The sequence below is a fragment of the Lycium ferocissimum genome, unplaced genomic scaffold (genome assembly GCF_029784015.1).
Source record: "Lycium ferocissimum isolate CSIRO_LF1 unplaced genomic scaffold, AGI_CSIRO_Lferr_CH_V1 ctg4612, whole genome shotgun sequence".
NCBI lineage: Eukaryota > Viridiplantae > Streptophyta > Magnoliopsida > Solanales > Solanaceae > Lycium > Lycium ferocissimum.
Genome location: NW_026725710.1, coordinates 47,821 through 53,820, shown reverse-complemented (window position 1 = coordinate 53,820; position 6,000 = coordinate 47,821).

The window sequence follows — 6,000 nt, the reverse complement described above, 5'->3', positions numbered from 1 at the left end:
ATATATGTGTGTGTTCGGGGTACGGCGGGGCCTGTCCCGTCGTATGATTGTTGGTTTGTTTAGAGGCACATGTAGATGTATATGTGGGTTATGTGCCTACTCCGTACGGATGTGTTCGTATGTTATATGTTTTGGGCGAACCTATTCGCCGTGTGTTTGTCGCGCTCGCATGTACATATTTTGGGCCGTTGTGCCATTGATAGCCTCGCGGCTTCTATGTATGTGTATGGTTGTGTTTGAGAGGCGTTTGATATTCATATGTGCATAAGCCAGGTGTGTGTGATTCGGGTTCGATAAATGCGTTTGGGTGCCCAACTCGGGCACTAGTCACGGCCTACGGGGTTGGGTCGTGACATATTCAATTGCTGATAGTCAATGCACATTCGTAAGGAGCCACCGTTCTTCCTCACAAACAACATGGGTGCTCCCCACGAGGATGAACTAGGCCTTATAAAGCCTTTCTCAAGCAAGTCCTGTAATTGCTCTTTCAACTCTGCGGGAGCCATTCTATTAGGAGGAATAGATATGGGTTTAGTATCTGGTAGCACATCAATAGCAAGATCAATCTCCCGCTCTGAGGGAAGGCCTGGAAGCTCATCCGGGAATACATCCGGAAATGCATTCACTACGGGGACAGACTGAAGAGTTGGCGATTCGGCTTCCATATCTTGAACCCGGACTAAATGATAAATCCAACCTTTAGCACTCATTTTCCTAGCCTTGATATAGGAAATAAACCTACCTCTCGGAGACGCTGTATTTCCTTTCCATTCCAAAACTGGTTCTCCCGAAAACTGGAAGCGAACAATTTTCATTCTACAATCGACATTGGCATAGCAAGAAACCAACCAATCCATGCCTATAATAACATCAAAGTCCATCATTTTTAATTCATGTAAATTAGCCATAGTACGATGATCATAAATCACAACAATACAATTTCTATATACTCGGCTAGCTATTACCGGTTCACCAACGGGTGTAGATACTTCAAAAGGTTTAAGTGACTTCGATTTCAACCCAAATCGACCAGCAATATAAGGAGTAACATAGGAAAATGTGGAACCCGAATCTATCAAAGCATATACATCATGAGAAAATACCGATAATATACCTGTGACGACATCAGGGGAGGACTCGAGATCCTGTCGCCCAGCCAATCCATAAATACGATGTTGGGGACCACTAGAACTGGGAGCTCCTCCTCTACCTCTACCACGGCTGATCGGCGTATGTGAACCTTGCCCGTAGGGCGTATAGATGATGAAGACCCGGCCCGACCCACGAAGGCCGTACCCCACCCTACCACCAATCAAGGGGCAGTCATGCATGATATGGCCTGGCCGACCGTATGTGTAGCAAACATTCGAACCTAATTGACACTGGACCCAATGTTGCTTCCCGCATTGAGAACATAGTGGCATGGGTGGCCTTGCCTGACCCGAGTGACCTTTGTAGTGAGAACCTGAAGCTCTAAAACTCTGACTCGGCCTGGAGTGAGTAGGTCTATCAAATATCTGGCCCGTAAACCATGGAGGCGCACTAGTCATAGAATGGCCTAAATGACTAGAAGATTGTTGTCTTTGCCCTCCTCTAAACTCACTAGTCGGACCCGAAGATTTAGCCCTCTTGTTATAACCTCTGTCAAATTCACGCTCGCCCCTTTACGGTTGTTGGCTTTCCTCCAAATTCTAGGCATGGGCATGAATGCGAGAAATATCCATATTGTCCTGAAGGGGAGCAGTTAAGCACTTATCCATCAAATGTGGCCCTAAGCGCCTCACAAATCGGTGCACTCGACCACCCATATCCGCTACTATAGCCGGAGCATACCTAGCCAAGGAATTGAAGCGGAGACTATACTCTAAGGCACTCATACTTCTTTGCCTAAGATTCAAGACCTTGTCGGCTCTAGTCGGCCGAACTTCTAGGGACAAGTAATGTCGAAGGAAAGTATCAACAAATTCTTGCCATACCGGGGGAGGTGCATTGACTCCCCTAGAAGACAACCAAATCGTATACCAGTGAACCGCAACATCCCGCAAATCTATACGATGCTAACTCCACCGATTCAACGTCGGAAGCATGCATTAACCGAACTGTCCTCAACATTCCATCAATAAAGTTTTGAGGGTCCTCATCTAGCTTTGACCCAAAGAATTCCAGAGGGTTCAAGCTAATAAAATCACTTGCACTAACCGCCCTATCACCATGACCCATACCTTGCCACTAGGCCTGAGCGGCAACCAATTGAGTCAACAATTAAATGGCCTATTTCATCTCTAGGCCCGAAACCTCTGGTGGAGGAGCTGGGGGTGCTGGAGCTGGGTTGAGACTCCCTCATGCTCCTCAGAAATAGGCAACTAGTGAGAGGACTGAGATTGAACCTCATTTTGGGACTCACCTTCCTCTATAACCATTGGTGGTACTCTTTCAACCCGCTTTTCTGCCACTGTCTTGCCCTTTTAGGCTGCCGTAGCTTTTCTTGTTACAGGCATTTCTGAAATATATAACACACAGTTAAAGGAAAAGAAATCATTATATCATGGCTCTATCGCACGATCTTATGAAGAAATATGGTCATTCATTCCTAAAATGCCCGCAGCATCCTGTTTATAAGTGTGGCGCACAACACACCCATAAACAAGACTCTACAAGACACGGCTCGTAGACACATCCTAGGATGGAACTGCTCTGATATCACATTTCTCACGACCCAACCGGAAGGCGATGACGGGCACCCGGAGCTAACCCACCTGGGCACCTCTCTTCGCACCTTCATATTCATATCTAGGTGAGCCACATGGCTTATTAACAAACTCTATGCCTCAATAATAACATTTCCAACGGCTAAAACACTTTTTATATACCAACATCAACAACTACCCCCATATACATATGCACAAGCCGATGAGGCTAACAAAATAATAGACCAAAAATATGAGCCGACAAGGCAAAAACCATCTACTAGACATGACTGTCTACGAACCTCTAAGAAGAGTATGAAACATCATCGTAAGGACGGGACAGGGCCCCGCCATGCCCATATATATATATACACAAAAGAGTAGTACCAACAGCTACGACTCCGGATCAAATATAGCTCCTCTAACCAACCACTGGATAGGCAGCCAAAGGATCAAGTCTATCTCTCTATCCACCTGCGGGCATGACGCAGCGTTCACAAACAAAAGGACGTCAGTACGGATAATGTACTGAGTATGTAAGGCATAATCAGTAACATAATAGAAGTATGAACAATAACATAAGAAAGAATAGTCATAGGATGATATAGCCATTTATACCTCTAGCGACGTTCATCATATTTACTTACCCTTTTTCTAATGGGAACCTTCCATTTCATACATTTATACATATAGTGGTATCATACCCGACCATAGAGGTTCGGTGTCTTACGTACCCAACCATAACAAGGCTCGGTGTTATACATACCTGGCCCTACCAAGGCTCAGGGTTATTCGTACCCAACTGCAGTGGTGCGTGCGCGACAGATATCATACCCGGCCATGTAAGTTCAGTATTCTTAATAGTCATACCTAGATATTTATATGTATATACATAGGAGTACATAAGTATCATCAACATCATCATCGTCATCGTCATTTTCGTTATACCCTTCCTTAGAAGATCAACTATCATAGGATGACAACAATAATATCGTGAGAATATTAAGAATCGTAAGCCTTGGTGATTCTAGGAATGAAGTCATCTTGGAAGACATTATGAAATTCACATGAAGGTATACAACGATGGGATTATGCCTTAAGAAAGAAGGGTTAGCCTCACATACCTCTGTCTTCTCAACTATCTAGCGTTCACCGCCAAGGCTTGAGAAATCTACATTTAAAAGGATTCATACCATGGTTAAGTCTTAAGGACACTCTTGAATTCAAACTAGAGTAACTTATGAACTAATAAAAATTGGGCAGCATTTCCCCTATTTCATCAACTTCCACCATATCGGAAAACAACTCCCAAACAACCATAATAACATCCACCATATCATATTCACGTAGTTATATTCAATTAAGTCTCAAAGTTCATTCTGATATTCAACTTACATCAATAACTTCACATCCACCCTTTGCACAATTTTATACAACACTTCCTCATACTCATTAATACCCTTCATAGCAAGATTATATCCATAGCATACTAATAATCATAACTCAAGTTGGTTTACTACCCACAAACATCATGAAATCCACATTTGGACCTTATTTTCTGCTTTCTTCTCTCACCCAAGTTATTCAACAACTAAGCATTCTTAATAACATAAAATAAGCATGAAAACTAACCTTTTATCTCATAAGAATGAGCTTTGGAGCAATTTATCAACTTGTATGAAAACCCTAGCCTCAATACCCAAGAAATTCATGAAGTCTACTAACCCTAGTAAGTCTTCCATTACATGGATACCTTGATTCTTGCCTCTTGATCTTTGATTTCTCTTGGATTTGTGTTGATATGGTGTGTGGAATATTCTAGAGCTCTCAAGAGTTGTGGAGAAGTAGGGAAATGAAAAATAGAACTTGGGTCATCTATTTATAACATCAAAATATAGCTATCCGACGAGATTTATACGGACACTTATACGGTCCGTGTAACTTTATACGGTCCGTATAAGTGATTGTATAATATCATCAGTGATGACCCTTCACTGTAACTGTTATACGGACCCTTATACGGATCGTATAAAGTTATACAGTCCGTATAAGTGGTCGTATAACTCACCTTTTTCCAAAGTTATTTTCGTTGATTCGTTTGACCTTCAATCCCTGAGGAACCTTCTTGGAACTTATATGACACTTCATTGACCATACAATAGGCCCTATAGTAGATCCTCAATACATTACCAAATTAATATTAGCTCAATTATAGCGAAAACCTTTCCGAACATGACTTACAATTCACTTCCTTCAACGAACTTAATTTCACATATTCATATGACTTCAACATCTTATGGTACACACTTTAAGCTATCTAATACTTTCCTTAATCCTGTAAGGACTTCATATTCACCATAAGCTCGCATTAGTCTACTCACAATGCAAAAAATTTGGAATCTCCGAGATGTAGCAGGTATCTTATTATTGACGTCAATATTTGCTGGATTTTTTTGGTTGTTGTTGTTGATATATGAATTTGGAGGAAGTTAAGGTTATAGGGTAGATGCTGCCCAGATTTATGTAAATGAGTTGCTAGCATGAAAATTCGCCTAAGTCTTTGACTGGTATTAACCATATGCCTTATTGTGCTTATGCAGATTAAACTCCATTATGTCTTTGTGTTGGGAAGTATTGTAGCTTGAGGAGATTAAGGTATGTTAAGGCTAATCCTTTCCTTCTTTTGGCATGTTTTATGATGAATCTAGATATAGACGAATGTTATTCCACGAAGATTCCGTTCTTAGTAAGCAGAGACATCTAGGCTATTTATGTCCTTGTGCTATCGTTCACGTATGTTATATATCAAATTCTAAGTCGTGTACAACTTATGGTAATAAGGATGATATTCATAACGTAATCGAAGGTGTAATGACCTTACGTCACTCCGGAGGAAGTTTAAAAGATTTGAAGAGAGTTCCCTAATCCTTATGTAGTTTCGTAAGAGCAGGATATGAGGTAGTATGCAGATATACATAGTATGTACACAGGCTTGATTAGAGTACTTTAGTTACCACCGAGCTATGGTCGGTTGGGCAACAATGTACCTTCAGTTACCACCGGGATAAGCCAGATAGGCAGACATATACATACCACCGGGTTATAGCCGGATGGAAAGGCGCCATTACCACCGGATTATAGACGAATAGGTAGACACATATTTACCACTGAGCAATGGCTGGATGGGCAGTTATACATTCACCGTCGAGCTACGGCCGGCTAGGCAGTTAGGCGGTTACCACCGAGCTACAGCCAAGTAGGCAGTTACCACTAATCAGTAGGCAGTCAGCGTCATGATGATGAGGTAGTCAGT